Source organism: Pristiophorus japonicus, chromosome 17 (genome assembly GCF_044704955.1).
Source record: "Pristiophorus japonicus isolate sPriJap1 chromosome 17, sPriJap1.hap1, whole genome shotgun sequence".
NCBI lineage: Eukaryota > Metazoa > Chordata > Chondrichthyes > Pristiophoridae > Pristiophorus > Pristiophorus japonicus.
Window position 1 is genome coordinate 42,246,189 of NC_091993.1, and position 11,715 is coordinate 42,257,903.

Consider the following 11,715-nt stretch of genomic DNA (forward strand, 5'->3'; position numbering starts at 1 on the left):
ACCCTCCACTCCATAGGAACTGATCCAGAGTCAATGGAATGTTGGAAAATGACTGTCAATGCATCCACTATTTCCAAGGCCACCTCCTTAAGTACCAGCTGTTGTATCTCCTGTGCTTTCTCCATCCACCATCTGCCCTTTAGGTCCCGAGTTTTTTGTTGGACCCGAGCCTTGAGCCGTCTGTAATGTTGTTTTGCAGCTCCCGTGTTGGGCTGTTGCTTGAGGCTCAGAAATGCTTTGCGCTTGTGATCTATTAGTTCTTCGAATAGAGAGACCGGGAGGTGTATGTAGACAAATCTTTACAGGTAGCACAATAAGTGGATCAGGCTGTTAAAACGGCAAATGGGATCCTTGGCTTTATTAATAGAGGTTGGTGAAGGACCTTTGTCTTACGGATGTTTAGTGTAAGGCCCATGCTTTCATGCTGAGCACCTCGAGTCTCGCCGCCAAGAGCATGCAGAAAACAAGCGCAGGCAGCGGAAAGAGCGTGCGGCAAACCAGTCTCCCCACCCACCCTCTCCTTCAACAACTGTCTGTCCCACCTGTGACAGAGACTGTAATTCCAGTATTGGACTGTTCTGTCACCTGAGAACTCACTTTTAGAGTAGAAGCAAGTCTTCCGCGATTTCAAGAGACTGCCTTTGACGATGATGTAATAGAGACATTGAGTATAAAAGCAAGGAAGTTATGCTAAACCTTTATAAAACACTGGTTAGACCCCAGCTGGAGTACTGTGTCCAATTCTGGGCACCACACTATAGGAAGGATGTCAAGGCCTTAGAGAGGTTGCAGACGAGATTTACTAGAATGGTATTAGGGATGAAAGACTTCAGCTATGTGGAGAGACTAGGGAAGCTGGGATTGTTCTCCTTAGAGCAGAGAAGGTTAAGGGACAGCTGCAAGGAAAAATGCAGGGAACAGCGCCAGCCCTTATACATGGCCTTCTTCGACCTTACAAAGACCTTCTACACTGTCAACTGAGAGGGTCTATGGAGTGTCCTCCTCCGTTTCGGATGCCCCTAAAAGTACGTCACCATACTCCGCCTGCTCCACGACGACATGCAGGCCGTGATCCTTACCAACGGATCCATCACAGACCCAATCCACATCCGGACCGAAGTCAAGCAGGGCTGCGTCATCGCCCCAACCCTCTTCTCAATCTTCCTCGCTGCCATGCTCCACCTCACAGTTGATAAGCTCCCCGCTGGAGTGGAGCTAAACTACAGAACCAGTGGGAAGCTGTTCAACCTTCGCCATCTCCAGGCTAGGTCCAAGACCACTTCAACCTCTGTTGTCGAGCTACAGTATGCGGACAACGCCTGCGTCTGTGCACACACAGAGGCTGAACTCCAGGACATAGTCAACGTATTTACCGAGGCGTATGAAAGCACGGGCCTTACGCTAAACATTAGTAAGACAAAGGTCCTACACCAGCCTGTCCTCGCCGCACAGCACTGCCCCCAAAACATTAAGATCCATGGCGCGGCTCTGGACAACGTGGACCACTTCCCCTATCTCGGGAGCCTCCTATCAACAAGAGCAGGCATTGACGATGAGATCCAACATCGCTTCCATTGCGCCAGTGCAGCCTTTGGCCGCCTGAGAAAAAGAGTGTTTGAAGATCAGTCCCTCAAAACTGTCACCAAGCTCATGGTCTACAGGGGCGTAGTAATACCCGCACTCCTGTATGGCTCAGAGACATGGACCATGTACAGTAGACACCTCAAGTTGCTGGAGATATACCACCAATGATGTCTCCGCAAGATCCTGCACATCCTCTGGGAGGACAGAAGCACAAAGGTTAACGTCTTCGTCCAGGCCAACAACCTCAGCATTGAAGCACTGACCACACTTGATCAGCTCTGCTGGGCAGGCCACATAGTTTGCATGTCAGACAGGAGACTCCCAAAGCAAGCGCTCTACTCGGAACTCATCCACGGCAAACGAGCCAAAGGCGGGCAGAGGAAACATTACAAGGACACCCTCAAAGCCTCCCTAATAAAGTGCGACATCCCCACTGATATTTGGGAGTCCTTGGCCATAGACCGCCCTAAGTGGAGGAAGTGCATTCGGGAGGGCGCTGAGCACCTCGAGTCTCATCGCCGAGAGCATGCAGAAATCAAGCGCAGGCAGCGGAAGGAGCGTGCGGTAAACCAATCCCATCCACCTTTCCCTCAACGGCTATCTGTCCCACCTGTGACAGAGACTGTGGTTCTCGTATTGGACTGTACAGCCACCTAAGAACTCATGCTAAGAGTGGAAGCAAGACTTCCTCGATCCCGAGGGACTGCCTATGATGAAGGGGAGATTTGATAGAGGTAGTCAAAATAATGAATTGTATTTAATAGAGTCCTTGTTCCAGTACAGTTACAACACAGGCATTGGCCCAACAATGTGGAAAACTGCCCAGGTATGTCCTGTCCATAAAAACCAGGACAAATCCAATCCGGCCAATTACCGCCCCATCAGTCTACTCTCAATCATCAGCAAAGTGATGGAAGGTGTCGCCGACAGTACTATCAAGTGGCACTTACTCACCAAACCTGCTCACCGATGCCCAGTTTGGGTTCCACCAGGACCACTCGGCTCCAGACCTCATTACAGCCTTGGTCCAAACATGGACAAAAAAGCTGAATTCCAGAGGTGAGATGAGAGTGACTGCCCTTGACATCAAGGCAGCATTTGACCGAGTGTGGCATCAAGGAGCCCCAGTAAAACTGAAATCAATGGGAATCAGGGGGAAAACTCTCCACTGGCTGGAGTCATACCCAGCACAAAGGAAGATGGTTGTGGTGGTTGGAGGTCAATCATCACAGCCCCAGGACATCACTGCAGGAGTTCCTCAGGCCCAACCATCTTCAGCTGCTTCATCGATGACCTTCCCTCCATCACATGGTCAGAAGTGGGGATGTTCGCTGATGACTGCAGTGTTCAGTTCCATTTGCAACTCCTCAAACGGCTTTTCGCCCGGGCGCAGTGCCGCTACCCACAGCCGCGAAATGTCGCTGGAGTTTAGTGGCAGCGTTAACTGGTAACGCCCCACTCCTACCAGTAATGCACCGAGCTACTGTGCCGGCGATGACATCATCACCATACTCAGCGATCCGTTTTTGCCCTGGTGCGAATATTCAGAGGTACCCCGTGAGGCTGCCGTGGGCGGTGGCCATGACAGTTTCGTAGAGCGTGTACCGGCTGCTGGCCACTCGCAGGGCGGGAATTAAAGGGGCGGTGCCGACTTACCGCTCATGGACATCTTCCCTTCAGATCGCGGGATCCCTGCCGCGCTCTTGCAGCCCGGCGCCCCGCACCCGGTGGTCCAACCCCGCTCCCTGGTGGTCCGGCGCCCCGCTCCCCGGTGGTCCAGCGATGGCCTCTTCTCCCCCCTGCAGAGTCGGCAGCCTGCCCCTCCCCTTTAATGGGAGTGGAGGGCCCAGTCATCCCACTAGCATTACGTGCCCCACCGCGTAGCGCTGGAAAATCTGTGTTGCTTTGTGCCCCGGCCCCGCCCCCAACAGGAAGTGATTGCAGGAACTCCCACTTCCCGCCTGGTACCGCCCCCAAAGGGAATTCCCAGTGTAATGTCTATAACTACACCCAGTGGACGTATTGTGTTACTGCAACTAAAGGTTGCATAAACGAGTCAGCTGACAAGAAGCTTCTAGAGACTTCTGAGAGCTGCTGCCATTTTAGGAAGCTGTGTGTGCTTGTGTTCTGTGAAGAATATCACATTGGTGGTGAGAATGGGATATTTTGGATGATATAAAGCTGGAATTTTTGTTGGTGAAGGATTCAGCCAGCCGACAGAGAGACTTTGGAGGTTTCTCTGTTTTTGGAAACAGCTAGAAGTTTGAGGTAAATTACAAACACACTGTCTGAACTGCTATAGTCAAATATGGCTGCACCCATAGGAGTCATGGAGCACTTAGGTGAATATAGACGTGACCAGGAAAGATTCAAAGCGTATGTGGATCGGCTAGAAATGTATTTCACTGCAAATAACATAATCGAAGTTCCAGACGATGCTGACCAGAACCGAACAGTGTTGGAACGAAAAAGAGCTATTTTCTTATCAGAAACTGGCCCTGAGTTGCATGAAACGCTGATAAATTTGCTTGTGCCTGCCGAGCCAAAGGACACAATGCTTAAGGAGATTTTAACTAAGCTGGAGCAGCATTACAACCCCGTACCTGTAGAAATTGCTGAAAGCTATCGTTTTGGTATACGAAACCAAAAGGCCGATGAAAATATCAGTGATTACATTGTAGCATTAAAAAAGCTATCTATTCACTGTAATTTTGGAACTTTTCAAAATCGAGCATTGCGGGACCGTTTTGTTTGTGGGATGAAAAATGATGCGATCAGAAGAAAGTTATTGATAAAGTCCGACTTGACTTTTAATATAGCTTGTCAGACGGCGAGGTCGATGGGCATGGCCAACCAATAATAATTACAGGCGGCAGACAACCAAGGTGAATCGCCTGCCGTTTCAAAGTAAAAGGTGGTGGGAACCCAAAGTTTCAGAAACTTGAAATTGTAACAAAGCATTGAAGTCGTGCTATCAGTGCCTGGGACAACACATTGCTCAAAGTTGTCCATATGTGAAGGCAGAGTGTTTCTTCTGCAGAAAGACTGGGCATCTTGCAAAGGCATGCTGACTAAAGGGTAAACCAGCTTTCAAAGCTATGAGTAGAAATCCCCAGAGACTACATAGTATGGAAGAACAACAGGACGAGGAGATGTTAGAGTTGAGTGTCATCAGGAGCACGAGGTTAATGGACAGCAATTCGAAAAGTATCATAATCCACATAGATGTTGTGGGATTCAAGATACCAATGGAAATCGACACTGGTGCATCCGTGAGTGTAGTACCGGAGTTACTATACCTCGATAAATTGCATGATTTCTCACCGGAGAAATCCAAGATGGAGCTGCGGGGCTACTTGGGAGAGAGCATTCCTGTGGTAAGTCATATCAGCGTACCAGTGAAATACAAGGATCAATTTTAGAACTTGCCTCTAATAGTAGTGAACAGAGACAAGCCTGCCTTACTAGGAAGAAATTGGTTGAGATCACTGAAGCTGAATTGGAGTGAGATTTTTCATGTTGAAACGAAATTTACATCAATGGATGATGTTATCAAGAGTTATCCAAAGGTGTTCTGCGAAATGGGCAGTCCGATCCAAGGCTTCAAGGTAAGTGTCAGGGTACAGGAGGACGCTAGATTGGTTTACTGCAAGCCACGTTCTGTACCATACGCACTCAAGGAGAAAGTTGAACAAGAACTCAAAAGATTAGAGACTGAGAACATTATTTCTAAGACAGATCGATGTAATTGGGCTACACCCATTGTTGTTGTACCTAAGTCTGATGGTAAGGTAAGATTGTGTGGTGATTATAAAGTAACCGTAAACCAGGTTCTAGAGGGTAATGTCCCCAATACATTGCCAAATGTAGAAAATTTGTTCACAACACTGACAGGTGGTCAGATCTTCTCAAAGTTGGATCTTACGAATGCCTACTTACAGCTTGAACTAGATGAGGAGTCCCAAGTCATGCTTGACTATAAATACTCATCTAGGCCTATATCAATTTAATAGGCTACCGTTTGAAGTGTCTTCCGCTCCTGTCATATTCCAAGGGGTGATGAACCAGATTTTGCAAGGTATTGAAGGGGTAGTATGTTATTTAGATGACATACTAATTTCAGCACCAAATAGGCAAATTCATAACATATTGAATGAAGTCCTCAAATGGCCAGAGAAACACAGAGTATGAGTGTCTGCTCGTAAGTGTGAGTTATTTCAAAACTCAGTGGAGTACTTAGGGTACAGAGTAGACAAAGATGGTTTACATCCAACCATGGAAAAATTGGATGCAATTAGAAATGCACCCACTCCCAGGAATGTCACTGAACTTCGTTCATTCTTGGGTCTTTTGAACTATTATGGGAAGTTCTTCGCAAATTTGGCTAGAGTATTACATCCACTGAATGAATTATTGAAAAAACAGGTCGATTGGAAGTGGTCAAAAGAATGCGATACAGTATTTAAGGAGTGTAAAAGCAAATTGGTAGAGAGCACCATATTAGTTCACTATGACGTATCTAAGGAGATCAAGCTAGCATGTGATGCCTCTCCATATGGAGTTGGGGCAGTAATCTCTCATGTATTACGTGGTGGGGAGGAGAGACCAATTGCTTTGCTTCACACACTCTCAGTGCCAGTGAGATTAATTATGCGCAAATCGAAAGAGAAGCTTTGGCATTAATTTTTGGGGTCAAGAAGTTCCACAAATACTTGTATGGTCGTAAGTTTACCATCATAAGCCCCTAACAGCAATCCTCGATCCAAAGTCCTCAGTTCCAACATTAGCTGCAGCCCGAATGCAGAGATGGGCTTTGATTTTGTCAGCATATACATAGATATTGAATACAGACAATCAGCTGATCACAGTAATGCTGATGCTATGTCTAGATTGCCTTCCCTATCACAAGTTACACCCGATAGGGAAGAAGTGTTCTATTTTTCATACATTGATGAACTGCCAGTCACAGCTGAAGAGATTGGTAGAGCAACCAAACGTGACCCAGTGATGTCAGAGGTGTATGATTATATTGTAAATGGATGGCCAAACTAGGTAACAGACAAAGATATTCATCCATTCTTCATTCATAGGGATGAATTATCAGTCGATAAAGATTGTAACATGTGGGGTGCAAGAGTGGTTATACCAAATAAATTCAGGTCCAAGTTATTAGGAGACCTCCATGACCAGCACCTGGGAATGTACTTGACCAAGAGTTTTGCACACAGTTATTTATGGTGGCCAGGTCTTGATAAGATATAGAGTACATCATGATTCAGTGTACGACACCATGTTTGGAAGGTTCTGTTCAAGAGCGAAGGTATCCTCTTAGAAACAGAAAACAAGTGGTTAAGCTAAATTTGTAAATATGGCAAAATAAGTTCCGATCTTTTGTTATGTATAACCATGCAAATTATGTTTGATGATTGTTTGTTATAATTACTTCTTCATTAAGGAGGGAGAAGTGTAATGTCTGTAACTCCACCCAGTGGACGTATTGTCTTACTGCAACTAAAGGTTGAGTAAATGAGTCAGGTGACAAGAAGCTTCAAGAGACTTCTGAGAGTTGCTGCCATTTTAGGAAGCTGTGTGTGCTTGTGTTCTGTGAAGAATATCACAACCAGCCTTGTGTTTTCTCCATTCATTGTTACTTCATTTCTCACCGGTTTGCGATACACAACCTCTCCTGTGTCTTTTCAATCCACACACCTTCCCCACAACTTTCCACCGATCCCCCCGACAGCCTGTCCCCCTGACCCCCCACAGCCTGTCCCCCGACCCCCCACAGCCTGTCCCCCGACCCCCCCACAGCCTGTCCCCCCGACAGCCTGTCCCCCGACCCCCCCACAGCCTGTCCCCCTGACCCCCCACAGCCTGTCCCGCCCGACCCTCCCACAGCCTGTCCCTCCCGACCCCCCCGACAGCCTGTCCCCGCCGACCCCCCCACAGCCTGTCCCCCCCGACCCCCCCACAGCCTGTTCCCTTGACCCCCCCAATCCCCCCACAGCCTGTCCCCCGACCCCCCCACAGCCTGTCCCCCCTGACCCCCCCCACAGCCTGTCCCCCCTGACCCCCCCACAGCCTGTCCCCCCCGACCCCCCCACAGCCTGTCCCCCTGACCCCCCCCACAGCCTGTCCCCCCGAACCCCCCCCACAGCCTGTCCCCCCGACCCCCCCACAGCCTGTCTCCCTGACCCCCCCACAGCCTGTCCCCTGACCCCCCGACCCCCCAACCCCCCACAGCCTGTCTCCCCTGACCCCCCGACAGCCTGTCCCCCCGACCCCCCCACAGCCTGTCCCCCTGACCCCCCCCCACAGCTTGACCCCCCGACACCCCCCACAGCCTGTCCCTCCGACCCCCCGACCCCTCCACAGCCTGTCCCCCCGGCCCCCCCCACAGCCTGTCCCCCTGACCCACCCCCCCCACAGCCTGTCCCCCCGGCCCCCCACAGCCTGTGCCCCCGACCTCCCACAGCTTGTCCCCCGACCCCCCACAGCCTGTCCCCCGACCCCCCACAGCCTGTCCCCCCGACTCCCCGGCCCCCCCCCCACAGCCTGTCCCTCCGACTCCCCGGCCCCCCCCCCACAGCCTGTCCCTCCGACTCCCCGGCACCCCCCACAGCCTGTCCCCCCGACAGCCTGTCCCCCCGACCCCCACCCCCGACCCCCCACAGCCTGTCCCCCCGACCCCCCACAGCCTGTGCCCCCGACCCCCCACAGCCTGTCCCCCGACCCCCCACAGCCTGTCCCCCGACCCCCCCCACAGCCTGTCCCCCGACAGCCTGTCCCCCCGACCCCCCCACAGCCTGTCCCCCCCGAACCCCACAGCTTGTCCCCCAACCCCCCCACAGGATCCCGCACAGCCTGTCCCCCAGTTCCCATATGCCCTGCCCCCAGGTCTACAGTCGACGAGAACATGAAGAGGAACAAAGAACAAGTGGCGCTGGTGCCAGTGATGCGGGCGTACCCGGTGCCGTGAGTCGGGTGCAAACCGGGCCGAAGGGATTTGAACAGGGAGTGGGTGGCAGGGTTACCTTCACAGCTGTGTAGTGATGAAAGGTTCAAGGACCTTAGAGAGAAAAGGAGGAGATGGGGCAGTAACTAAAAAGGAGGGAGGGTGAGGCGTGGGCTTTTTGAGGATGAAGTGAAGATGGCAATTGTGAAGGGCAGGGGAACAGTGTCTGAGGTATGGGAGTTATGAGCACTGTTGGCAGATTGTGGGCCAGGGAAAGCAGGGCTGATACATCTCCACTCACCTGACATGCCGATCGCCCTGGGTCTTTGTCTGTCCCTGCCCTCGGCCACCCGCACCCCCATCCCCGCCTGGCATTTGCCTTGTAAAAGGCAGGCTGAAATTCTGCTCTTTACAGGTCAGTGAGGAAACTGTCGGAGAGAACCTGGTGTAACCGGGTGTCTGCTGCTTCCCGGCAACAGATCGGCGCAACCCATGGAATTTCAGAGTCACGTTTTTACTCGCAGTATCTTGGTGAATCTCACTACTTCAATGTATTATACAGCCAGTGAATAAACTTGACTGTTAGTTTTAGCCTGTAAACATGTCTGATAGTCCGACCTTCTTTCCCCTTTCCAAGGAGACAGGAGACGACGATGGCCCTCCCGTGTCATGTGCCGTATACGGCGATTGGAGGGTGACTGTTCATCTGAGCTCACTACTCCTTGCACGATGTGTAAAACGGTGCAGGATCCCAATTATAGGAGACTTGGTTTTGCCAAATTTCCTTCTCGTTTGGGAAATGCTTGAGCAGTAGCACTGTGGTGTAATGAATTTAAAAGCACTAGATGGTCCCGTGGACGAGTGATCAGGCTGGAGATGAGGGAATAGTGTCTGAGACACACTGCTGGGTACAGCAGCAAGATGCTGGTAGATTAGGGCTCTAAAATCGAAAGGGAAAATGTTGCAGGACGATAGGGAAAGAACGGGGGAGTGAGACTAATTGGATAGTTTTTTCAGTGAGCTGCCACATGTATGATGGGCTGAATATCCTCTTTGTGTGTTGTATGATTCCATGACGTTCGATGGAGGTTCCACTGATCTCCCACGGTAACAGGAGACCCATGGAGCCCCAACAGCAGGGGGCAGGCATTCCGCCAATTCCTCGCTGGTTTCCTATATTCGATCACTTAAGAGCCTCTGTGGTTCTCAAATGTGTTTGTGTAGCGAGTTGTTTTAGTGGATGGTCCATCTCCAGGAGTGGCCTGCAGCTTCTGTGTTAGTTTTAAGATGTTTCAGAACGCCCAAGGAGCTTTTCCTCCCTCTGCTTCAGTTGGTGGCACTTTCAACTCTGAGTCAGAAGGTTGCGGGTTCAATCCCCCCTCTAGGAACAGAGCACACACTCTTGGCAGACACCTCGGGGTAACATTGAGGGAGTGTGGTGCCATCTTTTGGATGAGACGTTAAACGAAGGCTCCATCTCCCTGTTCAGGTGGACATAAAGGGGGCGCGAATGGTGCCCAAAACACTTAAAGGGCAGATCGCCAGCACCCCGCGCCACCATCGTTGCAAATCTGCACCAAGCTCATGGTCTACAGGGCTGTAGTGATACCCGCCCTCCTGGATGGCTCAGAGACATGGACATGGACCATGTACAGTAGATACCTCAAATTACTGGAGAAATACCACCAACAAATCTCCTGGGAGGACAGACGCGCCAACGTCAGTGTCCTTGACCAGGCCAACATCCCCAGCATCGAAGCACTGACCACACTCAACCAGCTATGCTGGGCGGGCCACATTGTTCGCAAGCCGGACACAAGACTCCCAAAGCAAGCGCTCTACTCGGAACTCCTACACGGCAAGCAAGCCCCAGGTGGGCTGAGGAAACGTTTCAAGGACACCCTCAAAGCCTCCTTGATAAAATGCAACATCCCCACCGACACCCGGGAGTCCCTGGCCAAAGACCGGCCTAAGTGGAGGAAGTGCATTTGGGAGGGCGTGGAGCACCTCGAGTCCCAACGCCGAGAGCATGCAGAAATCAAGCGCAGGCAGCGGAAGGAGCGTGCGGCAAACCTGTCCCACCCACCCTTTCCCTCAACCACTGTCTGTCCCACCTGTGACAGAAACTGTAATTCCCGTATTGGACTGTTCAGTCATGTGAGAACTCACTTTTAGAGTGGAAGCAAGTCTTCCTCGATTCCGAGGGACTGGCTATGATGATTTCCCAACTCGCGGGTCAGCTCCAATACTTGCACCCTAGGGTGGTCCGGGTCGCCATTGGGCAGCCCCGGGTCGCACCCTGCCCGGGTGGTCCAGTGGAGCCCAGAGGTCTTGCAGAGTGTGCAGCGGCCCTCCCGTTTAAGCGAAGGGGGGGGGGGCATCAAATGCAGCCGATCCCGCTGGTCAGGGCCATCGGTCCTGCCCCCTCAGGAAGTGGTGCGCGCGAGATTGCGCTTCACTTCCTTTGAGGGGGGGGGGGGGGGGTACACCCAATTCAGCGGCTGGGACGGCACTTCCGCCCCCCGGGCCCAGGAAGTCCTGCCCCGAGCAGCTTACCGTCCTCTAATCGGGGCGCAGGGCAAAATCAAATTAAAATGTGGTTCCTGGTTGTGATGATGCACTCCAGTCCGTCCGGTGCCCACCGATCGGGGAAGGCCCCCGAGTGTACCGACAGACATCCGTGCTCCATCTCCAGGGACACCCGGGTGGCCCTCCGACCTGCCCGTGCCCCCCCCTCCTCCCAGCACCGGGTGTCCAAGGATCAGGAAACGTGAGACTGAAGTGCAACCAGAAATCGAGGAACAGCCCCTTATTAAAAGACGACTGCACCTGGTATTCCCAAGCGATCTGCCATCCAATACTAACCAGGCCCGACTCTGCTTTGCTTCCGAGATCAGACGAGATCGGGCTTGCTCAGAGTAGTTTGGCCGTCGGCTGCTTCCCGATACAACACCTACACCATTCAACTTTGAAAGTAACTCATTGGCTGTGAAGCGCTTTGAGAATACAAAGCGAGGTTTATGAATCAGAAGTTAATTCCATGAAGCAAGGCTGGCACATGGAGTGTAGCTCAGCTGGAGCACAGATTGGAGAGATGGGTGCTGAGACACATTGAATTCATGGTGCCCGGATTTTCCAGCTATAAATCTTGACGGAAAAAGTGAGGGCTCTGACAA

The 11,715-nt window shown here is 51.6% G+C and overlaps 1 pseudogene; it reads right to left on the bottom strand.

Annotated features, from left to right (window-relative positions):
• Positions 1–11,356: 11,356 nt before the first annotated feature.
• On the bottom strand, positions 11,357–11,474 carry LOC139228451 (5S ribosomal RNA; annotated as a pseudogene).
• Between the last annotated feature and the right edge of the window lie 241 nt (positions 11,475–11,715).